This window comes from Anabrus simplex, chromosome 2, assembly GCF_040414725.1.
Source record: "Anabrus simplex isolate iqAnaSimp1 chromosome 2, ASM4041472v1, whole genome shotgun sequence".
NCBI classification, from domain to species: domain Eukaryota; kingdom Metazoa; phylum Arthropoda; class Insecta; order Orthoptera; family Tettigoniidae; genus Anabrus; species Anabrus simplex.
The window spans coordinates 898,844,071-898,870,783 of NC_090266.1; positions in this window are offsets into that span (position 1 = coordinate 898,844,071).

Consider the following 26,713-nt stretch of genomic DNA (forward strand, 5'->3'; position numbering starts at 1 on the left):
TTATGTGTACAAAAGTTCTGAAAAGCAGTAGCTGTAAATTGAGGTCCGTTGTCCGAAATGAGTACTTGCGGTAAACCTTCTGTAGTAAAGATTTTCTGGAGAGCACGAATGGTAGCTTCGGTTGTAGTAGTCGAATGCATATCCACGACATATGGAAAGTTTGATAGTGAATCGATGACTATTAACCACATGGAATTGAGGAAAGGACCTGCGAAATCGATGTGAACTCGTTCCCATGGAGTAGTAGCAGGAGGCCATGAAGCAAGATCAGAAGACGGGGCGTTCTGATTCGTTTGACATTGCTCACAATGACGTATTAGCTTTTCAATGGCGGCATCAATACCTGGCCAGTAGCAGTGTTGACGGGCGAGTTGCTTTGTTCTGGAGATACCCCAATGGCTTTGGTGTAATAACTCGAGAACTTGTTTCTGTAGGCTAAGTGGGATAACCACTCGGAAGATGGTGCCTGCTTCTAGTAGTACAACTCCGGCACGAGTCGTGAGACGATGCTGCATACGATGATAAGGTGCCAGGTGGGCAGGAAGTGTGCTCTGAAGAGGCCAACCGTTGCGGATGTAAGTACGCACAGTAGCAAGTGTACTGTCCTTATCCGTAGCTTTAGCTATGCAGGTAGCATCAATAGGAAAACTGGATACAGTATCTTCAAGTTCTATGTCCAACTGAAGACATTCAGATTCTTGAGAATCGAAGGCAGTATCAGGACCAACGGGTAAGCGGGAGAGGGCATCAGCATTACAATGCTGGGATGTGGCTCGATATACAATCTGATAGGAATAATCAGAAAGGAACATGGACCATCTTTGAAGCTTTCTGAGGGAATTCTCTGGGATCTTATTACCAGGATGGAATAAGTGTACGAGAGGCTTATGATCGGTAATGATCAGGAAATGGTTGCCATAGAGATATTCATTGAAACGGCGAATACCAAAGATGATGGCTAAAGCTTCTTTCTCTATCTGTGAGTATCGACGTTGATGGTCATTAAGTGTTTTCGAAGCGAAGGCGATGGGGCGTTCTTGTCCATGACGATCCTTCTGGGAGAGAACGGCACCGACACCGTAGTCTGAAGCGTCAGTAGCTAGCGTGATGATCTTGTCGGGCTGAAAATGAGTGAGTTGTATAGCTTGAATCAAGGCGTTGTTGATTGTTTTCCATGCCTGTTGGCATTGCGGAGTCCACTGAAACTTAACACCTTTTTTACGTAGAGCGTTTAATGGAGCTGCCACTGTAGCGAAGCGTGGAATGAACTTATGATAATAGTTCGCTTTGCCTATGAAGGACTGAAGCTGCTTGAGGTTCTGAGGTGCTGGCATGTTTACTATCGCGGAGACATTCTGCATACTAGGACGAATTCCATTCTTATCAAGTATATGTCCGAGGTAGGGAACTTGAGGCTGAAAGAAGGTACATTTAGCGAGATTCGCTCGTAGACCATTGTCTTTCAATTTCTGGAGAAGAAGGCGGAGATTGGTGAGATGTTCCTGATGATCTTTTCCAGTAACAATAATATCATCCAGGTAGTTAGCACAACCGGGAATTGAGGCGGTGAGTTGAGCCAAATAGCGCTGAAAAATAGCCGCTGAGGATGAAACACCAAATGGGAGCCGCTGGAGCAGGAGCAGTCCTAGAGGAGTGTTAAGTGTGAGAAATTTCTTAGATTCTTCGTCTAAAAGTAGCTGGAGATATGCTTCTTTAAGATCAACTCGAGAGAAGAATTGTCCACCAGAGAGACGACGGAATAAGTCTTCTGGACGTGGAATAGGAAAGATATCGGTTTCGAGTTGTGCGTTGACTGTAGATCGAAAATCGCCACAAAGTCGAACATTACCATCGGGTTTCTTGATGACCACGAGTGGAGTAGCCCATTGACTAGAAGTAACTGGTACTACAATTCCAGTTTGTATCCATCTTTCTAATTCTTTCGTGACCTGGTCTTGAAGTGCTAGGGGTACTGGCCGTGCTTTGAGGAAGCGAGGCTTAGCTCCGGATTTCAGCTGTATGTGAGCTGTATAGTCTTTGGCCGTTCCGAGCTGAGAGTCGAAGACTTCAGGAAACTGCTCTAGGAGAGCGGTAACGTCAGAAGTAGGATGCAATGTAGATACGACGTTAATGTTGTCATGTATCTGGAAACCAAATAAGTTAAATAGATCCATGCCCATAATGTTTGATGCAGTGTAGTTGTTAACTACGAGAAGAGGAATGGCCTTCTGAATTCCTTTATAACTAGCCTGAAGCTTAATTTGACCTTTGATGTCAATTTTCTTCTTGTTAAATGTCACGAGCTGGATGTCAGCTGGAGAGCATGAAGGTGAACCTAAGTCGTGGTAGGTAGTCAGGTTAATAATAGAGACAGGTGATCCAGTGTCTAATTGAAAATCGACAGATCGATCAGAGAATGAGAGAGGAATGATGATTTTGTGAGAATCCTTTGTGGGAAGAATAAGATTGATCTGATCAACTTCCATGTCTTGGCGGGGCTGTATATGCTTCCGGCGCGCTGCAGTAGTCTTAGCAGGGCGGGGCGAACTTTGACAGACAGTCTGAATGTGTCCAAGTTTATTACATCGTTCACAAGTAGCTTTGAAAAAACGACAGTCACGACGTTCATGATGCTTGAAACAACCTCGGCAGGAAGGCAGGAGTTTCGAGGTGCTTTTAGAATTGGGCTTCCGTGTAGCATTACGAGAGGGAACCTGGCGAGAATGCTTGGTGGAGAGCGCCTTATCCGTACGGTTCACTGTAGCAGAGGACTTGCGGGCCTGAGGCGAGACTTGTGCAACTTCGTGTGGAGAAGCTATGGCTGCGGCAGTCTTGGTAGTAAGCTCATAAACCGTAGCAATACGCTGGACGTCTTCTAAAGAAGGGTTACTCTGCTTGACAGCGTCAAAACGTATTTTGTCTTCAGGAGTATGTAAAATTATCATGTCCCGAATGAGAGAATCAGTGTAGGATGAACCACAACCGTCCTTGGAGCAGATGAACTGGCAGGGTTTAGCTAGACCACGCAATTCAGTTATCCATTCAGTATGTGTCTGATGGGGTTGCTTTCTGCTCTGAAAAAATTTATAGCGAGCAGCCACTATGTGAGGAGCTTTGGCATAGTGTTCCGTGAGACGGGCTAAGAGCTGTGTGAAGGGTACCTCAGATACGTGTTCTTCTGGACTTAATTTACGTAGTAATTCACACGTAGCATTGCCAACCGAACTAAGAAATAGTGCGCGGCGGCGTTGATCATCTGTGACAGAATGGCAGATGAAATGCTGTTGCAAGCGGGCTAAATAAACTGACCATTCTCCCTTAGCCGGATCAAAAGCAGAGAACGGAGGAATAGCTGATGGCTGTGTAGAGACAGAAATAGCTTGAATAGCCTGAATTAATGCTGCCTGTTGTTGTTGCATAAACTGTTGTTGTTGTTGCTGTAAGGCTTGGAAGATCGTAGTGAGTTGTTCCGCAGTAGCCATTGCGAGATGCGTGCAAGAAAGAGTAAGGTAAGCTGTGTGTCAGAACTGGTTGGAGTGTCGTTGTAGTTTAACACGTCGCCGTAGAGTTGACAACTGGGCCCGTTGAATTGTAGTGTTGGTTTCGTGTGTACCTCGTCGCTATAGAGTTGGCAACTGGGGCTGAAGAATTGTAGTTTGTTGCTTTTTTACCTCGTCGCCATAGAGTTGGCGACTGGGGCCGATGAATTGTATTTTGGTGCTGTTTTACCTCGTCGCCATAGAGTTGTGTTGTAACCAAGGTTGAAGTTTACAGAACACAACTTTTATTGCTTCACTTTATGATATTTACACAAATAACTGAAATTTATTTTGAAGCAAAAAGGAATATTGAATCTTGAGAAAAGTCTGTCTTTATACAATATGTACAGGTTTGCAGTCTTTATATACACTTCTATCTTGAAAAGATAGTCTTTGTGAATTGACACGTTGATAGTCGAGAACTATCTGGCACACTAACATAAATGTCTATGAGAGTTTGTTGAAGTGCCTGAATTCCTAAAAAGCAAGTTCAATTGATTGAAGAAATTCCACCTAGCGAAACTAAGGGAGCTTGCATAAGTTAGGGAATGAAAATGGCTTGTAAAAGAATTACGGAACATAGGCAGCGGAAACAGGTAAGGGAGCGGTGACCAGAGGTGAAACCTCGTACTGCCAGAAATTCAGTCCACCTGGTCGAAGCACATTTTCAAGAGGAGTAGCCTCCGTGCTCGACGTAGGGTGTATTCTGGAGCTGGACACCGGGGCAAGTGGGCAAGTGAGCAGGAAGGGAGCTCCTATTTATAGTACACTCGATGGTCAGGCACGCGCACTGAGGGCTGCGCGTCGAAGCTAGCAGAATGATACACAGGCGCGCGTGCTGCTGGCTGGCGGAGCGAGAAGAGAGCGCCGGACATACAACAATAACTACATATATTATAAAGGGATGTTATGATACGGGGGTAAATTTAGGACAGTTAGGCGACAGCTAGGTTCGACGTGAGATACAAACAGAAATCAGCTCATCGAGTCTAAATGAGCGGCAAAAGCTACTCCTAAAGGGCAGAGAAGAAAGGACTCTATAACATTGATATAGGAATTAGAAATATGTTTTTGAAGACTTTCGTCTGGAGCGTGGCATTGTATGAAAGCGAGACATGGACAATAACTAGCATAGAAACAAATAGAAATGTGTGTTACAGAAGAATGCTGAAGGAGAAATGGCCAGTTAGAATCACGAATGAAGATACTCCGAATGGAATTGGTGAGAGGAAATCGATTTGGATATTGACGAGAAGAAGAGATAGATTGATAGAACATATCTCAAGACACTCAAAACTTGTTCAGTTGGCTTTTGAGGGAAGTGTAGCGGTACGAACAGAAGGGTAGTCCAAGGTATCCACATGACAAGCAGATTATAGCAAATATAGCATGTAGTATTTATGTAGAAATGAAAAGTTTAGCGAAGGGTAGAGTGACATGCAGAGCTGCTTCAACCCAATCTATGGACTCATGACTCAAACACAACAACAACAACAATTTCATTTCACGCTATCTCTCCACTGACAGCGCTGAACATACTTCTTAGTCGAGCAGCTTGTTTCATTACTCCCAATTCTTCCCAGCTCCGAGTTTGCAACATTCTCGTAACAATACTCTTTTGTCGTAAATCACCCAGATGAGATTGTGCCGCTTTCCTCTGGATGTTTTCCTGTTCTCTTATAAAAAAAAATCTGGAGTGGGTCCCACGTACTCGAACCATACTCTAATTGGGGTCTAACCAGGGACTTACACGCCCTCTCTTTTACATCCTTGAAACAACCCCTAACAACTCTCATAACCATGTGAATGAAACTGTAACCTTTATATACAACCTCGTTAAGGTGATTACTCCAGTGCAGGGGTTGTATCTTAATTAAGGCCATGGCCGTTTCCTTGCCACTCCATACTCTTACCTATCCCATCATCGCCATAAGACCTATCTGTGTCGGTGCTACGTAAAGCAAATTGTTAAAAAATAGAAAAATAGAAAAGAATTAACAAACATCATTGTCCTTTCCATGAGCTTGGTTATTCGCAACGTCACCAGAAAGATTTCCTTTCACGTGGAGAAGATTTTCAAATTATTCCTTCCACCTGTCGAGTAATTACCGGGGATTTATTATGAGTTCAGCTGATTAACCCAAAATAGCATTCATTTCCTTTCCCCCGCCATTTCTAAGATTCTTTATTACTGTCCAGAAGAGTTTCAGTTTCGCTTAACCTAGCCTTTCCAGGTTATTACCAAAATCTTCCCACGACTTCTTCTAGGATTCAACAGTTATTTATTTCGCTCGGTTTCATTCATCAACGTCCATTTCCCAGAAGCATGAGTTCTTCTGTGGAGCCCTTTTTGATACGCCTTCTTTTTACGTTTACAAGCTGCTTTCACTTCATCATTCAAGCAAGATGTTCACTTTTTTACATCATAACGCACAGTCATTCCCAGGCATTCCCTTATTTTTTATACTGTACTTCAGCACCTCTGTATGCCACACATTCTCTTTCTATATCATGAACCTGCGTACTGCCCATTGTCTGGAACTTTTCACTAATCATGTCCATGTACTTCTGTCTATTTTCTTCGTCCTGAAGATTTTCTGCTCCTATTCGTCTGCAGGCAGACTTCACTTCCTCTCTTCTAGGCCATGGTATACTTACCTCACTATAGATCATCATCTGTATCATCGAAAAATCCCCGGAATACCCTTTTATTCCTAACAGATTTCCTAAATTCAAAGGGGGTTATTGTTGTAGCCTATTATGGATCTGGTTCCCCTACCCAAAATTTGTATCGGTGAATACACTTATGCTTGAAGAATTTATTTGTAACTCTTAATCCCATGCTAGCACAGAAGTCCAGTAAACGCTTCCCATTCCTATTCTTTCCATATCTTCCCCACATTTACCCATCACCGTGTCATACCCTTCAGTTCTATTTCCAGCTCTTTCATTGAAATCTCCCATTGGCACTATCCTGCCCTTGTTGTTGACCGTGACTATTATGTCGCTCAGTGCTTTATGAAACTTATCCATCTCCATATCAGAAACCTCATATGGTGGACAGACTAAGACAAGTTGCATCCTAATTCCTCAATCGCAAAATCTACCTACATCATTTGCTCATTTACTTACCTAACAGAAACTATGTTGCTTACAGTAGTATTCCCGATGAACAGTCCCACCCCACACTCTACCCTTCCTTTTTTAACCCCCATCAAGAACACTTTATAATATCCTATCTCTTCCTTACCGAAAATCATTAACTGCTGACACTTCCGGATGCATCCTTTTTGCTGACTCAGTCAATTCTACTATCTTTCATCAATAAGCGCTATTAAAATTGATAGCTCTCCATCGAATTCCATTTCGTTTGCCAAGTTGTTTCCAAGGAGTCCTTCGCCTGTCGAATGGAAGTGAAACTCCGTTACTCCGATAGGCCCGAGGCTTGCTTAAGGTGTTCTGAGCGTGCTCGGAAAATATTCTGTGAAAAACGATGTTATCCTTTTTATGCATATTCCCATTGAGGATCTCTTCTGTGACTGGTTAGGGACTACGGGTGGATTGTATATTCCTAGCCACCTAAGCATAAGTTGGGACATGACTCAGAGCATATCCGAGATACCCACTCCTATTCCATAACAACCGGTAACCCAACTCTCAGGATCACTTACTAGGCCACTCTGCCGTTGCCCATGGTTCACCAACTAGGTCGTGACTACAGTGACACACGCCAGGAATCACGAAAAATAATGTTTTTCAAGATTTAAAAATCCAAATGATATACTCGATAAATAATATAACACCTTGTATACTCTGTCTTACATCTATTAGGAGAGTCATTCAATGTGTTCTTTGATTTACTAATAGCTCGGGTGAAGTCGAGTACCACACTTAATATAGAATGGTGATATATTTTTTCATGATTACATCATTGTTACTGTTGGCCTTACGAACACTCTCGGTTAGGCATTATTCTTCTGTTCCCAAAATTAGATTTGACCCCGGCCGAGGTCGGTTGCATTTGATTGTTTCAATGTTACAATTTCTTGCTGTCCCTGGCATCGGGCACTTAAAAGAAATTCTGGTGGGCAAAATCACAACACTCCGGAGTCGCATTTTAAAATAACTTTACCTGTTTAGAAATTCCTTGAATAGTTTTCCAATGGAGTAGTGAGTGTAGAAACTGCCTCATCCCCTGAGATATTTCGAGATCCACAGTTGTGAGTGAACTGCGCGATTCTGGTCGCGTAGCTGTGAGTTTGTATTCGCGAGGTTTTTGGTTCTAATTCCATTATCTTCAGCATTGAAGATGGTTTTCCATGATTTCCTGTTTTCACACCAGGCTTATGCTGGTTATGTACCTTCATTTTTTTTACAAACTGCCTAACGTCGTACCGAGGATCGGATAGGAAGGTGCAAGGAGTGGGGAGGAAGCGGCCGCGGCATTAATTAAGGTACAGCTCATGCATTTGCAGGTTGTGAAAATGAGAAAACACGGAAAACAATCTTCAAGACTGCCGACAGTGGGGTTCGAACCCACTATCTTCCGAATGAAAGCTCACAGCTGCGCTGCCCTAACTGCATGCCCAACTCGTTCGTCAAGTTCGGCACTGTACCTTAACTAAGGCTATGGCTGCTACTTCCCCAATGTTAGCTCTTTCCCATCCTTTTCACCGAAAACATTCTTCTTGTTAGTGGGGCCGTTAAAACCTTGGCAAATATGTTCAGTTACTGGGAGAGGTGACCAGAGACTTCGAATTAAATTACTGTTCTAGCATTTTTCTCCAGAGAAGAGCCACACTAAAGAAAGCTAATTACAGAGCTAGTATATCATCGCTGTTCGGGCAAAAGGCCATGTCTTTCCTTTCTACAAGTTGCTTTACGTCGCACCGACACAGTTAGTTCTTATGGCGACGATGGGATAGGAAAGGGCTAGGAATGGGAAGAAAGGGGCCGAAGCCTTAATTTCCTGGTGTCAAAATAGGAAACCACGGAAAACAACTTCAGGGCTGCCGACAGTGGGGTTCGAACCCACTATCTCCCGAATACTAGATACTGGCCGCAGCTTTTCTTAAGACTGGTCACGCCTCCCAGCCACATATGGATATGAAGTCCATCAGAACAATTTTCCTTGTGTTCATTTTCGTATGCTGACATGTAAAAGAAAATAAACCTTAAGTACATACATTATACTGTAAGAGTGCGTAAATAAGTCGTGCAAACGTACATTCCTAGAGTGCGGTACGGTAAGGTATTTTTTCTTCACAGGAAAGTAGAGGAAAATGACCACAACGAATATTATTCTGATGGGTTAAATATCCTTATGTGGCTGGGAAGCGTGCCCAGTCTTAAGGAAAATAATAGATACGAAGAGCATTGTGAGATATGACCTTTTGACCAAACTGCGACGATATAGTAATCCAGTACCTGGCCATTGCAGATTTCCATGTCTACAATGGTGTATACTTAACGTATGAACGTTTAGTTCAAATGCATATTGTTAAGTGATTGACTGTTTAACATTAAAATCTATGGAACTTACTATCTACGTCGTTAAGCTCCTTACCAGTTTTTGGATTTTAGGTGCAAACTTCAGATGAAAAAGGGAAGGGAAAAGATAGTCAAATAAGGTAAAGAATGGGACAAAAATGTGCTGGCTTATTCAAGTAATTCAACGATTTCTCTTTCCTCTATTCCAGTTTATTGAATTACAAACAAGTACATGAAATTATCACTCATCAAAAGAAGTAAAAAAAAAAAACATGAAGCTCTTGTATTTCCAGACAGTAAGTATCTTTACATGTCGAAAATTAATTCTGTTTCTATTAGGAAACAGAATGTCTTTGTAGATGCTAAACCTTCTTTCGACATCCACAAACACCAGTGGGGCAAACATTATTCACTCGGAATGGCAACTCTACGGATGTGGCGAAATCCTCAATGTCTGGATTCTTCTGAAGTCTAGACTCAAGTTTACCTTTGGCTAAGCCATCTAACTGCTCCCTCACGGAAGTAAAAAGAAAAAAACATTTTTCTCCAGACCTTGTTCTTCTAATCGTTTAGTAAATGCAGTCAGGTACTTGTAACTATGGACACAGTATAGTTCTGTCTGCAAATTATGTACTTTCTCCCCTAAGAGAAGTTGCTCGGCCTCTGAAATTGCACCTGCGTCGGCTGGATCCAAAGAAAGCGCAAACTCTCTAATTCTGTCAAAATTCTCACACAACGTAGCAGCGCACTAAATCCACGATCCCGAGTAAAATTTGGAAGGGGCAGGCCAGTGGTTTCACTGTAGGCAACAACACGACTCGGAGCTTTCAGTAGAATCTTTTTTATGGCAGAGATGAATTGATTTGCGATGTCGTGTTCGTTCCTTACGGATTCACAAACCCTCTGAAGGGCATGAACCAAGCATGTCACATGCTTCAACATGCGAAAAAAAGCTTTCATTTGGTTAACAGCTGAAACCATTTGTAGAGCTTGGTCCGTAACCACAAGAAGAAGTTTTTAAAACTCGATACCAGTAGGCCAGAATTTCTGGCAGAAGTCCATAATTGATTGCATTACTGTACTGGATTTGGCTTTCCGCAGCTCATACAATTTTTTTTTGCTATTTGTTTTACGTCGCACCGACACAGATATGTCTTATGGCGACGATGGGACAGGAAAGGCCTGGGAATGGGAAGGAAGCGTCCGTGGCCTTAGTTAATGTACAGCCCCAGCATTTGCCTGGTGTGAAAATGGGAAACCACGGAAAACCATCTTCAGGGCTGCCGACAGTTGGGTTCGAACCCACTATCTACCGAATACTGGATACTGGCCGCACTTAAGCGGCAGCAGCTATCGAGCTCGGTCATACATTTTTAACAACATGGGATTAATGTTCTAATCTGCTAAGGGAAAAACTGAAATGTTCAAAACGTATCGTTCCATTGAGTCTATGGTTTCATCCATAGCGATTCCCGCATCGCAATCAGACACATTTTTTCCTTTATTCTTTGTATGGTTTCTTGGTAAACATGGTCCATGTAGTTTTTTCTTAAAGTACACTCATCGGGCATTGACATGCATTTTTCAAAAAAGCCCTTGAAGGCTGGATGGTTCACCTTATTGAATGGACTTCCTGCTTGCGTAAGAGCTGCACAAGAATCAATGTTTAATTCCTTCAAGTTTTGGCTTTTTGGAGAACTCTGTTGAAACGCATTTCGTAATAGAGGTTGCCGCGATTTGTTTGTTTGAAGAGTCTTATTCATTTGATGCTTTGAGCTGGAAATGTGCGTTTGATGCGATCTCGCTGGTGTTTTTCATCTAAACAATTCTTGAATCACATATAGTAGGCCTACATTGCATAACAGTTTCATCAGTGTCTATGCAATCGTGTTTGAATTCCTGAGCCAGAGCAGTAAATCGGGCACTGGACACCTTAGGCATGGTAAAATTTAGTAATACACTCGTTCAGTAATCTAACAAAGTGCTAACACCAGTTCACTTGTTAACTCAATGCGACTATCACAAAACTCACTGTTGCGCTCACTCGCTCACTTGCTGTCTACACTCTCTTATAACACCGCGACAGTTACAAGAATGTTCTCATCCATGCTAGAATTGCAGTCTCAGCGATTTCTAGTAGCTTCGAGCAGAACCCAGTCTCAGTTCTCGGTACTACGCGGGTGCGGTTGCTGACGTCTCTGTGTCACCAGGCTCCGCCTCCATGCGAACACATGACGTCTATAACAGTAACAAACTCACATTCACGAACAGCAGGCTACTGATTCTGGTTGGATAGAATCACTCATTGTAAATTGCATTATTGCGGACTAATCAAGAATGGAGAGTATTTGCTACGTAAGGAGTGCCTTAAAAAGTACTATCATGGATTTAATAGGCCCTTGACATCGCGATCCAAGGGTAGAGTGCGGGTGAATTGCTGGGAAAGGAATGCTGAATAGTTGATATGGAACACAGTTCATGTAAACTGAAATTCAGGTTCCAGGTTAACAAACTGATTTATGTGTGTTCTAACCATTATCAACTGTAGCCCCATTTTTGTTTCTACACTAAAGACGATATCGAGTGAAGGGAAGATTATGGGAGTTGCCCTTAGTAAATGACACAACGTGTTAAATCTCCACATTAAAACTAATGCCACTGCATCATTGAGTTTATCTGTCATAAAACCTAATGTTGTAATTATTAATTTATTAACTCGAGTACTTCAAAGGGCTTTTCTCCAGGTTTAGAACATTCGTTCCGTTACACTAACACCAAATAACCCGAGATTTGTGACCAATGTATCATATTTACTCATTCATTGATATGTTTGAGAGCTGATTGTAAATAATTATAGAAAATTTTGGAGCATATTGTTCGAAGTAGATATCACTTTAATTATTTTGTAACTAGTACATTAACTACATTACGACATCGTTTCCACACACTGACTGAAGTAAATTTTATTCCATTTAATTCATTGAGAATTAAATTCTATGAAGTTGATATTGATTTAATAATGATGGTTAGCCTATAATAAGTAATTAGTTGTAATAAATTCAGCCCAATACGTAAGTTACGTTGGTGGGACTTCAAATGTCTTTACTTTTCCTACAGATATTGTTCACTGTTGGTGAAACTGGTATGACTGTAGCCTACCTTTATTATATCCTAGTAAATTTTCTACTGTGTTTTTTGAATGTTGTGTTGATGTTAATGTATGAACGGAGAGAAATATATTGCCAAAAACAAAAAAACACCCACTTCCCGAATCAGAGAAATTAAACTACCGAACGAGTTAGTCATGCGATTCGGGTTGCGCAGAGATGTTTTTGCATTCGGGAGATAGTGGTTCCGAATCCCACCGTCGGCAGTCCTGGATCTGGAGCTGTACCTAAATTTAGGCCACGACCACTATCCCCATCCTTCCGTCGCCGAAAACTTTCGGCGTGTTAGTGAGACGTTAAACAATTAGAAAATTTATATAAATAAATTGACGACCGGGCCAGAAATGGAGCCAAAGACCCTCCAGACCACAATCCTCGACGATTACCATTCAGCCAAGTAGACACACAGAGCTACGGAAACATGCACACAAAAACATGCCAATCTCGTAAGCCTTTTTCTTATTTTTACGCCACGTTAGTGAAACGATTGGTGTTCTTAGCTGCCGCCATTGTCGGAGACCGAGTTCAATTCCCGGCTCAGTACGAGACTAAAGATGGTGACACCGTTGTGGTGGAAACGGCTCATGCTGCTCATCACCGTTGAAGGTGTGCCTGCAAAGAACTGGGCAATCTCGAGATAAGAGAGGACACGAAATTGTTATTAACTATATCTTGCGAAAATACCTTAGATCACAATATAAGGAGTTGCTCACCAATGTGACTAGCATAATTTCGGTGTCTATAGAACAACTGTTCCGAAGAACGATGATATCTCTTCTGTAAGAATGAACGTTAGGGCAGGCTTGATAAAAATATGATGTTAGATATATGGTAATAGGTAGTGTTAGATTCAGAACTGTTTTTAACAATGAGAGATTATAAATGCCTGCCTCTGTGGTGTAGTGGTTAGTGTGATTAGCTGCCTCGCCCGGAAGCCCGGGTTCGATTCGCGGCTCTGCCACGAAATTTGAAAAGTGGTACGAGGACTGGAACGGCGTCCACTCAGCCTCGGGAGGTCAACTGAGTAGAGGACGGGTTCGATACCCACATCAGCCATCCTCGAAGGGGTTTTCTGTGGTTTTTCATTTCTCCTCCAGGCGAATCCTTGGATGGTGCCTAACTTAAGGCAACGGCCGCTTCCTTCCCTCTTCCTCCACAAGACCCCCCTTCAGCATAGCAAGTGAGGCGCCTGGCGAGGTACTTGTCCTCCTTCCCTGTTGTGTCCCCGACCCAATGTCTCATGCTCCAGAACACTGCCCTTAAGGCGGTAGGGGTCGTAACCCTCGCTGGGTCTGAGGGAAAAATGACCCTGAGGGTAAACGATTTAAGGAAGAAAGAAAGAAAGAAAGAAAGAAAGAAAGAAAGAAAGAAAGAAAGAAAGAAAGAAGGAAAGAAGTGATTATAAATATTGTAATAGGGTACCTTAGTGTTGTTAATTCTCAACCCCTGGGATAGCACACACTAACTAACTAACTTATCTTCAGCCTCACAAGAAGACCAATTATCTGAGTCGATATCGTCTTCCTTATCCTAACATTATGATATAATTTGAAGATTTAGTGTGTATCAGATCATCAGCACGAAGCTTAGATACTCACCCGCTACAATAAATCACCTACACAACTGTCAATTTACTGAACGGAAAGCTGCCATGGAAGGAAATACTATTAGTTGGTCTGCACGACGTTAAGTGTAAAATTAGAATCCGTATCGAAATTTAAGTACGGGATATAGTCTCTTTCTCTCCGGTTTTTCCGTTACCTTGTAAAATGGTCGTTAACTAATGACTACACCGTCATAATGAGTCGTTGACATGAATAGTGTATGCCAGCAGCCAAATTACCGTCATCATTAACTTAATAAGTTTCTCGTTTATTTAATAGGGAAGCCTAAGTGAGTTTCTGCATGTGATGATGAGCAGTCGTGATTGTGTTAGGCCGGCGAGATTTTGTAATTGGCAGTCTTAATTACCAATTAGAAGTGTTCAATGCAGGGTAGAAGAATGCTGGCTCGTCGCTCCAGTCTGCCCTGCACCTCCAACAGTAGACGAGTGCTGACAGACAAGAACCCAGGTTATAAATACAAACTTCTGTCCCAGGACGATGTACAGTGTGAACGAGTCTTTGCTCCTTTAAATGTAGTTTTAGGCATCACTTCTCACTCACGCATTTTATAGACAACCTATAAACATTGGTTCATGAAGGTGTGCACATACTATTGATGATAATGAGTACAATCCGTAGAGCTCTGAAGGCACTATGCCAAGGGTTTGAAGGCAGTAGTGCTCCTGAACGAACAGATTAGCCATTCGGAACAGCGAATGGAACTCTTATGCACATGGAAGGGTGCATTAGGACTATGCTGAGCGTACAAGTGTAATCTTTCAATACCTCCACTGGTTCATCGGTAGCTCAGCCAGAAGCGGCAATTAGTTCATGAAGGATAAGATGATGTGAGAGCTGGTGCGAATCCGGTGGGGTGTTATTTTTTATTTTACCCTACTTTGTGGGCACGTTGTCCCAAATATATATACTGCTTTACGTTGTACCGACACAGATAGGTATTATGGCGACGATGGGAGAGGAAAAGCGTAGGAATGGGAAGGTAGCGGCCGTGGCCATAATTAAGGTACAGCCCTAGCATTTGCCTGGTGTGATAGTGGGAAAAAACGGAAAATCATCTTCAGGGCTGCCGACAGTGGGATTCGAACCAACAATCTCCCGGATGCGAGCTCAAAGCTACGTGCCCCTAACCGCATGCCCAACTCTCCCGGTAATATATTGTATCCGTAAAAATGTGTTCATATCTTTAAGGCGCCTGATATTAAATTAACGAACATAATTCTTAACCTAGGGAGTGGCTTTATCATTGGAGCTGGTACAGAGAGAGGTATAGTTATCAATTTGAGAGATTCTTTTGATAAATTGAGTTTATTGATCATCAAAAGCAAGTTCATATCACCTTCGTACAGCAGCGTGGAAGTGTCGTGGCTGGTTGGTACCTCCAAGTCCTGGGATGGTGCTGGACATCGACTGGGCAGGGACCACACCTGCTCGGATGAGGAGTTCTGGAATGTCTGGAGGTTTTGGAAATAACTCGACGTTCTGGAAGTCTCGACGTTCTGGAATGTCCCGACGTTCTGGAATGTCTCGAAGATTGGCACACGTTCCTGGGTTCGATTCGAGACGTAATTCACACTAGAATTTCCTGCACGGCACTAGACACATTCAGGGCACTGTCTGAACAGATATGACCTTTTAATTATGGTTGCTGCACTCTAGATATTAAATCAAAACGTTCTGCAATAATCACTCGAAGAAGAAGTACTGGTAGAAAAGCAAGTTCATAATGCAAGCTCGCTGTAAGTCAGAATGTCCTAGAGGATTACTGTCACTGTAGTCCTAAACGCATAGTTCTGAAGATTTAAAACATATTGGCAATGAACTGAATAAGTAGCACTCGGAAACTGTCCTGTTCCGTCAATAGGCGAAGTGAATAGCCATTAAAGAAAATAATATTTGAAAGAAAAGTCTGACTTCATAAATTATGGATCACTCAAAATACTGGAAAGTTCTAGGCTTTCTGGGAACGCGATATGCGTATTCTGAATTGTCACAGTCTTTAAGAATCAAAACATAAGTCCCTGTGCAGCACTTGGAAAGTATTGCATATTTCACAATTAAACGTGATGTTGAATGTCCCCTAAGTTTCATAGCCTTTACAAGGCGTAAATTCAACGAGGCACTTGAGGAAACAAGTCACATCGTCCACACGAAAGTTTATGTTGGTAGGGCACAAGTTCATCCTACCCGCTCGGAATGTTTCAATGTTCCAGAAATTGATTCAAAAAAATACAAGTTCGAATAAGTTCGAAACGTAAGTTCAATGCGGCACACAACACTCGTGAAAATTCAAAGTCCTTTCAATCGTCGTCGAATAAGTAAGTCCCTATGTGGCACTTCAGAAAAACAAAGTTCCAATGTGTAGAAAAAAACAAAGTTCCAATGTGCCAAAATATTAAAGTCCCAACACGACACTCGAAGGAAATAAAGTTCCGTGGTGTCAAAATTTTAAAGTCTCAACACGACACTCGAAGAAAATAAAGTTCCGATGACAAAGTTCCAGTATGTCACCTTAAGAAAATAATAAAGTCTTATCGCGACACTTGGCGAAAATAACTAAGTCCCAATGAGATGCTTCAGAAAATAACAGAGTTCTTACATGGCACTTTAAGAAAATATCGAAGTCCAATCACGACACACGAAAAAAAAAGTTCCAATGTGTCAACATGACAAAGTTCCAATACGATGCTAGCAGAAAATAAAGTCCCATTCAGGCACTTCAAGAATATGATAAAGTCCCGATAAAACACTTAGAGAAAATACCGAAATACTTGGATTTCGCAGACTGTCAACTAGAAATTCGACACCGGGCGAGTTGGCCATGCGTGTAGAGGCGCGCGGCTGTGAGCTTGCATCCGGGAGATAGTAGGTTCGAATCCCACTATCGGCAGCCCTGAAAATGGTTTTCCGTGGTTTCCCAATTTCACACCAGGCAAATGCTGGGGCTGTACCTTAATTAAGACCACGGCCGCTTCCTTCCAACTCCTATGCCTTTCCTATCCCATCGTCGCCATAAGACCTATCTGTGTCGGTGCGACGTAAAGCCCCTAGCAAAAAAAAAAAAGAAATTCGACACACACAATACTTCTCCTGTCACCCGTGTCACAGAGACGGCGGAGTGACAGACACTGAATTCGTAGGTCGGGTGGCCCTCATTTTATACACGTTCGCATGGAAGTGTCTAGAACTCGGGTACTATCTACCCATATTACTTCTATAATACTCGGTGGGTTTTCTTGAAATCTTGACAGATTATGTTCATTGTAAAGGCTTTTAAGATGGCAGTGTCAAAATAGCGATAAAGTAGCTCAAAATGTACTTTTGAGGATGAGCTGGAACATTACCATATATGGTAGCGGATAGCTGGCTTACGGCGGCCACGTCACTCGCTGGGTACGTAAGTGCGTTCGGCGGGCTGCCTACCTTCCACCTCGCGCGAAGTTCAACAAATATACTTCGGACTTCTCTCGTAGCGGCGTTCCCGGTACATGTCCCCCCCTCTTAGGGCAAAGAAAACCCGACGAGGATTTTCTTTAGGCTTCTCTCTCGAAGTATGTTTTTAGGCTAGAAGCATTATATATTCCCTCGGCGGTTCCATCTATTTTATCCACTTTGTACGCGCCATTGGCGAGGTTTTCTCCAATTTTGTTAGGTCCTATGAACAATGGGCAAAACTTTGCATAGACTCTTCTTTCAGGATATGATACGGCTGGTTTGCGAATGAGTACAAGATCGCCGAACTGCAATGGTTGTCTAAAGGCACGACGTTGTTGTCTTCTCTCCCTAAGCTGAGCTGCATGTCTTAGCTAGCCTAAGGCATTTCCTATCCTCGTTTGTTGGTTAATGTCCACCTTTAGGGGGAGCGTGTAACCATTCGTCCCATGGTCGGTCAGGTGTTAAGCCTCTGTGAAATCTTAGTGGAATGTCCCGAGTTGATTCACGGGTCGTAGAGTTTATGATCTCCTGCATGATTGGAAGCACCTCTATCCATTTCCAATGTTGGGATCCGCAGTAGATTCGGCAAAACTTCGCGATTTCTCGCATCACCCACTCGGCAGGATTGGCCTCTGGGTGTCGTATTGAATTCATGATATGTCGTATTTGCATGTCTTCTTGCTACTCGGAATTCGTCAGACGTGAATTGAGTCCCGTGGTCAGTCAAGAGGAACTCAGGTTTCCCGATCTCTGGTACAATGTTTCTCTTGAGTCGCCTTAGGATATTAGCAGTGGTGGATCTTTGTATAGGCAAAAGTATCGTGTATTTTGAGAAAACATCAACTACCACAACGATGTGCCGGTTGCCTTGAGTTGCCTTCAGCAAAGGGCCGTAGATATCTAAGGCTAACACCTCTCGCGGTTGCTCTGGGATGATTGGTCTAGGAATCTCTCGTAGTAGCCGGTTGTTAGGCTTAATCCTCTGACATAGATCGAAAGTTCTGATGACCTTGCGGACATCCCTTCTCATATATTCCCAAGTGAATTTCTCCTGAATAACTCTGGTGACTTTATCCGTGCCAGCATGTCCTGTAATAGAATGGCAGTGCCACATTTTTGCAGAGCGTAATTTAGGTGGGGCATAGATCCTACTTTTAGTTTTTGCCCGATCTACATATTTGCATATGAGTCCACCATAGTAGCAAAATGACTTAGCTAGTTGATGAATGCGAGGATATTCGTCATCGTCAGCAGGAATGGATCCCTTAAAGTATCTGATGAGCTCATGGGTTTTCCTATCCCTTCCTTGCATCTGGGGAAGGTAGCAAAGCTTCCTTAGAAATTCCTCATCATCATTATTCAGTACTTCAATAGGCTGGACCGTTATTTCTTCCACGGGATTGCGACTTAAGGAGTCCGCGAGTGTGTTCTTTATTCCAGGTCGGTGTACAACAGTAATATTAAACTGCTGAATGAACAGCGCCCGCCTGGTCACTCTCTCACTTGTAAGGTCTGGTGACATTATGAATGTGAGGGCCTTATGGTCGGTGTAAACTGTAACTGGGTATCCGAAAACAATATTTCGCCAGTACTGTAACGAATAAACAATTGCTAATGCCTCCAATTCCGTCACGGTGTATGCCTTCTCATGAGGTTTGAGTTTTCTACTCATGAAAGAAATGAAGAATCTGGAGTTGGGATCAGCTGGGTCAACTTGATATAGTACTGCCCCAATTCCAATCGTACTAGCATCACACTCGATATTGAAAGACCATTCAGAGTTCGGGTACGACAATTTAACACAATTGCTAAGCATTTCCTTGGTGGCTAGGAACGATTGTTCACAATCCTCTGTCCACTTCCATCGACTGTTCTTTCGCAACAACTGTTGCAACGCAGCTACCGTTTCCGTATACTTCGGGCAATGCTGGGAAAAGAACTGACATAGGCCCAAAATTTGTCAGACCTGCTTAATCCGAATTGGCTTTGGAAAGTTCAAGATTCATTCAATTTTCGCTGGGTTGGGCTTGATGCCATCTCCACTAATCACGTGACCAAGGAACAGAACTTCAATTTTAAAGAACTGACGTTTCTTCATATTTATTTTGAAATTCTTGACTTCTAGTTCATGCAATACTTTCTGGACATCATCTCGATGCTGCTCTAATGTTTCAGAGGCAATCAGGATGTCATCAACATAAATGGTGGTTATGGACTTCACCTCATCAGATAGTTGGCTTTCTAACGTCCTTATTAATACTGCTCCTGAATTTCGAATACCAAATGGAAGTCAATTAAAGACGTACGGGATATTGTAAAAAATGAAGTCTGTAAATACTTTACTCTCACCGTCCAGCACGATGTGAAAGTAAGAAGAAGTCATATCCAATAGAGTGAAGTATTTCTTCCCATAAAATTTTCGGATAATGTCTCTAAGTAAAGGTGGGTGGTCGTACTCCATGAATACACTCTCGTTTATGACCCTAGCATCCAAACATATCCGCAGACTACCGTTGGGTTTTCGGACTATAGCCAAAGGGTTAACGTAGGGTGTGACGCACTTTGATATTATCCCATCTTGCTCCATCTGTTGAATGAGTGCTCTCGCTTTGGCTCTATACTTTTCCGGTATAGGATAGGGACGTTTTCTATAAGTGGAAGTATCCTTGACATCCAAATGATATTTAAAATCTCGGATCTCTCCGGGTTTATCATTGAACACGTCTGGATAAGTTTCGAAGATTTCCTTGACTGAATCCGCAACGTCTTTGTTGGCCACTGGGTCTTCAATCACACTGATTACAGAGCTGACATAGTCTGGACCGTCGTCGTACATCTCACCTATCAGGGGTACATCTTCGACGGGTCCCACTTCTTCGGGATCACCCTCTTCATCTCCGACTGGTGCAGCATCGCTATTTCCACCATCGAATTCATCTTGCGGGTTATCTATCCCTTGTATCCGACCGTCGTCTCCTTCAATCAGCTGTAATTCTACAGGGTCAACGTTATAAAATGTAATGACGTTTGCTGTGTAATCAATCACTCCTCCATATTTGATGAGAAAATCCGATCCAAGGATAACATTGAATCTCATCTGAGAAATCACTAGAAAAACGTGCTCAAATTGAACATGTCCCACGACGAAATCCATAAAAGTCTGCAGTTTACATTTAATGCACTTATCTGGAACAATCCCTTTGATCCTAAGTTGGGAAACAGGCATCACAAGTACATCACGTCTCTCCTTTATGGCTTGTAATAGTCTAGCTGAAATAAGTGAGGCTTGAGCTCCTGAATCTACCAATGACATAACCTTAATATTGCCAACCCTAATGGTGATTACTGGCAGGCTACGTTGGTTTCTTGGCCTAGACGGTGTCATGTTTTCATGGAGTAGTTCCGAGTCCTCTACGTGCCAATAATGTACCTGGGTTACGCAGAGCGGCTCTTCCCTTCTTCCATTTTCAGGCAATCTCCTTAAGAGAACATTGGAGTTCTTTTTTTGCACCCGTTGCGTTAGGGTTCGGGGCAGGCGTTTCGTTTTTCTTAGCAGCGGCTTGCTGATACTCTAGCGAGGCGGCTCCTTCTTGATCCTCACTTTTCCGCTATTCTTTCAAGTACTCTTGAATATCTCGCCATCGTCTATTCAATTCATCTCGATAAGAAACCCTATCCTCTACTTGTTGGGCCTCTGTTGGCTTTTCCCATGTTAATCTATTTTGGTACGGCACTTTCACTCGGTCCAGCCGTCCTTTATACCCTCGATATCGGGTAGGTGTCTTTCGTGGTGTAGGCCGTTCCTCTGGTACTTCCGGATCTGGACGTCCTTGTGTCACAAGGGCGACAGGACTGGTAGTCATTTCTTTAGTCTTACTCCCTTTCGGTAAAGATTGAGCGTGGGCTGTGTCTAATCTACGAAGTATCCCATCCATTTGTTCTAAAGATTGTATGTTAGCAGCTACCAAAATGTCCTGAACTTGGGCTGGGAATTGCAACGTGATCGCCTGGATCAGCTCTTGCTCAGGCAATGGTGGATCCAAAAATTGCATCTTCTTAAGTTGCCCGAAGAAATAATCTGAGTAACGGGATGTGTTTATAGAAGTATTGTACTTCTTAGCATACAACTGCAACTTAATTAAATATTGCGTCTCTGAATTCCAAAAACGCTTCAATAGAGCTTCCTTGAATTCAGAATAAGTGTTAAAACAAGATTTAAAAGCGGAATACCATGATAGAGAGCGTCCCTCTAGTAACTTGGAAAAGACACGAAGCTGTCGATCAGGACAGATTTTATTTTCTTGAAAATATTCTTCAGTGTTGAGTAAAAATTCCCTAGCGGTGTATTCCTCCTTCCCAGAGAATTTAGCAGATTTTTCATCGGCAATTCGGATGATAGTGGTAATGTTTGCGTTTTCATTAGTTTTTAATAGACTAGACGAAAATAAGGGAGTATCCTTCAGTTGTAAATTAGAGACTTTACTACCAAGGATTTCTATCTGTCCTTGTAGTTCCGTTTTAACATCCTTCACCTGTTGTTTAATAGTATCCTCTACCACCTTAACTTCATCTTGGAGATCCTTTTTTAATTCGGATACGTCTCGACATATACGCGTAACCTGATTGTGTGTAGTATCTAATTGAGACGAAAACATTTTATCAAACTCTCCCTGTTTACTCTTTATAAGACTGACTTCATTGTTTAATCTTTGAATGTCATTTTTAAGTGTATCTCTAAGATTCTCCTGAATGGAGGCTATTTTAACCTGGGCTAAAGATAATTGTGAATGTGATTCCTGTAACTGAGTTTTTAAGCCTTCCATCTCTTTAGCAATTGCCTGAGAAGTGGGGAGAATGGCTTTGAAGTCATCTTTAAGAAGAGCTACAACTTGGGTTTTAATTTCTTCTTTCATGACCTCCATGTTACTTTTCAATTGGTTATTGATTTCGGAAAATATTTCATCTACCCTAGCGTTGGACGCTTTAAATTTTTGTTCAGTGCGAGCAACAGCCTGAGTAAGTCTTTGTTCTAGGGTGGCACTCGCTTCTACAAACTTCTTATCTACTTCAGCATTAATTTGAACTACGGATTCCCTAAGTTGACGTTCAAGATTAGAACTAGATTCATTTAATTGTTCTCTCTGTTCTCTCAAAGACTGCTCAAGATTACAACTAGACTCGTTAAGTTGTTCTTTGGTCTCGACGATCCTACGTTCAAGATTAGAGCTGGACTCACTAAGTCGGTGTTCTAAGTTTTCAGTTGCTACTTTCATACTGAGCCTAAGGGCTTCAATCGCTGCCATAATCTCCTCCATTTTATTAAAATATGTAACGCTAGTACCAAGTACAGAAATAATGATTGACACACTTCAAAAAATAACTTAAATATTTCCGAAAATTGCATTCAGTCAAAAGTTTAAAATGTTAAGACCTAGTGCCAATGTTTGAACACAAATTAACTAAACCAAGTCTTTGCAAATCACCTCTACCAAATCACTTAAATTATGCACTTATATTTCAGTTAAGTTAGTGTCCACTGAAATTTGCAAACACTCCTATTCTGATTGAATTTAGTCACCATAGTTTGAGCTGTATGTAAGTCTTTCATGTTAAGCTCCAATGAAATCTGGCTCCTAAAGGTGGGCGCCACGTATACTACCTCCTGTCTGTACCCGTAAAAATGTGTTCATATCTTTAAGGAGCCTGATATTAAATTAACGAGCATGATTCTTAACCTAGGGAGTGGCTTTATCATTGGAGCTGGTACAGAGAGAGGTATAGTAATCAATTTGAGAGATTCTTTTGATAAATTGAGTTTATTGATCATCAAAAGCAAGTTCATATCACCTTCGTACAGCAGCGTGGAAGTGTCGTGGCTGGTTGGTACCTCCAAGTCCTGGGATGGTGCTGGACATCGACTGGGCAGGGACCACACCTGCTCGGATGAGGAGTTCTGGAATGTCTGGAGGTTCTGGAAATGTCTCGACGTTCGGGAAGTCTCGACGTTCTGGAATGTCCCGACGTTTTGGAATGTCTCGAAGATTGGCACACGTTCCTGGGTTCGATTCGAGACGTAATACACACTTGCATTTCCTGCACGGCACTCCACACATTCAGGGCACTGTCTGAACAGATATGACCTTTTAATTACGGTTACTGCACTCTAGATATTAAATCAAAACGTTCTGGAATAATCACTCGAAGAACAAGTACTGGTAGAAAAGCAAGTTCATAATGCAAGTTCGCTGTAAGTCAGAATGTCCTAGAGGATTACTGTCACTGTAGTCCTAAACGCATAGTTCTGAAGATTTAAAACATATTGGCAATGAACTGAATAAGTAGCACTCGGAAACTGTCCTGTTCCGTCAATAGGCGAAGTGAATAGCCATTAAAGAAAATAATATTTGAAAGAAAAGTCTGACTTCATAAATTATGGATCACTCAAAATACTGGAAAGTTCTAGGCTTTCTGGGAACGCGATATGCGTATTCTGAATTGTCACAGTCTTTAAGAATCAAAACATAAGTCCCTGTGCAGCACTTGGAAAGTATTGCATATTTCACAATTAAACGTGATGTTGAATGTCCCCTAAGTTTCATAGCCTTTACAAGGCGTAAATTCAATGAGGCGCTTGAGGAAACAAGTCACATCGTCCACACGAAAGTTTATGTTGGTAGGGCACAAGTTCATTCTACATGCTCGGAAAGTTTCAATGTTCCAGAAACTGATTCCAAAAAATACAAGTTCGAATAAGTTCGAAACGTAAGTTCAATGTGGCACACAACACTCGTGAAAATTCAAAGTCCTTTCAATCGTCGTCGAATAAGTAAGTCCCTATGTGGCACTTCAAAAAAACAAAGTTCCAATGTGTAGAAATAACAAAGTTCCAATGTGCCAAAATATTAAAGTCCCAACACGACACTCGAAGGAAATAAAGTTCCGTGGTGTCAAAATTTTAAAGTCTCAACACGACACTCGAAGAAAATAAAGTTCCGATGACAAAGTTCCAGTATGTCACCTTAAGAAAATAATAAAGTCTTATCGCGACACTTGGCGAAAATAACTAAGTTCCAATGAGATGCTTCAGAAAATAACAGAGTTCTTATATGACACTTTAAGAAAATATCAAAGTCCAATCACGACACACGAAAAAAAACAAAGTTCCAATGTGTCAACATGACAAAGTTCCAATACGGTGCTAGCAGAAAATAAAGTCCCATTCAGGCACTTCAAGAATATGATAAAGTCCCGATACAACACTTAGAGAAAATACCGAAATACTTGGATTTCGCAGACTGTCAACTAGAAATTCGACACACACAATACTTCTCCTGTCACCCGTGTCACAGAGACGGCGGAGTGACAGACACTGAAATCGTAGGTCGGGCGGTCCTCCTTTTATACACGTTCGCATGGAAGTATCTAGAACTCGAGTATTATCTACCCTTATAACTTCTATAATACTCGGTGGATTTTCTTGAAATCTTGACAGATGATGTCCATTGTAAAGGCTTTTAATATGGCAGTGTCAAAATAGCGATAAAGTAGCTCAAAATGTACTTTTGAGGATGAGCTGGAACATTACCATATATGGTAGCGGATAGCTGGCTTACGGCGGCCACGCCACTCGCTGGGTACGTCACTGCGTTCGGCGGGCTGCCTACCTTCCACCTCGCGCGAAGTTCAACAGACATACTTCGGACTTCTCTCGTAGCGGCGTTCCCGGTACAATATATATATATATATATATATATATATATATATATATATATAAAGTCGCGCCGACGCACATATGTCTTATGGCAATGATGGATAGGAAAGGCCTAAGAGCGCTCGTGGCCTAAATTAAGGTACAGCCCCAGCATTTGCCTGGTGTAAAAATGGTAAACCACAGAAAATCATCTTCAGAGCTGCCGATAGTGGGGTTCGAACTCACTATCTCCCGGACGCAAGCTCACGGCTGCGCGCCCCAAACCACACAGCCTACTCGCCCGTAAAATAAATGAGTTCAGTGACTAGATGTTTAAATGGCCCTGACAAGGTCCGTATGGTAATCAGTAGAGACGAGAATTATAGGCACAAAACAGTTAAAATAGGCAGGCATATAGGCTTTTAAATGAGCCAAAATAGGCATTTAAATGGGCACTAACGTATAAAATAGGCAACAAAATATGCATGAAAAAATTACTTATAATTTAATAACGCACTCAATAACTACAAAAGGAATTTACAAGCAACGTTTCTATGTTTTCCGGTAACAATCTTGTTCTTTTCTCATGCATAATGTTTTTGTACTGAGAGAAAGATCTCTCAACATCACATGAAGTGATTGGACAAAACTTCAATTAAGTCACTTTATCTGGTTTTATTTCGCTTACAGCGGCTGCCTTCCCAGAGGTTCGGTCAAAACTTCCCCTGACTTCTTCCACAATCCTAAGTGACTCCACCGCGGGCATGCCACTCTTCTCCAACTTGGTGATTGCTCCCGGCAGCTTGTTGAAATTTAAAGATGCTCCGGTTTATGCAGGGGCATATTAGCTCCCAACATTGCAGTGCTTAAGTCTGAAGAAAATGGTTGTTGGTCGTTGCCCAAATTGGATTGGTAGAAAGGCTGCGTTGATGCGGATTTCTGTACTCGTATCAGATGCATCGCAGTATTCCTAAGTTGACCTTTGTGGTATTTTTCTAACATTTGATCTGAAAAATAATAAAATTGACATAAATTGCATTGTCCCTATATCTTAAATTGGCAATAATGCTGAGTATATATCATGCATTTCTTTCATAAAAAGGACTATTCGAGATGATGATTCTAGAAGTACAATACTGTTAAGTAGGAACAAGGGAGTTAGTAATTTACGTGGAAATATTTCAGTTATAATTTGGCAGTATCGTGTCGAGTTCATCGGGTGAAAAATATAATTAAAAAAGACGTCAAACGATACCGGAGTAGCGTAGAGGAGAGATCCCATCAAGCTGGCCCTTGCAGTATTCATACTTACATAGAAGATTAAAATCGGAGGCACTATAAATCTCATATTTGTGAACATTTTATGTGTTTCTATTCGCCGGCTTTGATCAGCCGGGTCAGCTGTCAAGAAGACTATTTTCTGCTGCCTACAATAGATCCTGCATCACGTGTGCCCACAAGGCCGCCATCCTCTTTGACAATTAAAAACCGCGTAATTTGAAATTGTTCTGACATTCGCGCAAAACATTTTGTCACAATTTAGCAAGACTCTTTGAGGGGATGCTAGAGGCTTGTTACCTGGAAGCTTACGCACCTCAGACACTCTTTGCTTCCCCCCTCCCCCGGAGCACAACGGTTGCTAACCGGACCTCAACAATCCAGCCCAACGGTTTTTTCATTGGCCTGGTCTTGTAAAGATAGTCTTGGCAACCTTGTTAAACACACTGTGACATCGTCCTAGCCGGGCTACATTGGATCTGCAATCTATGT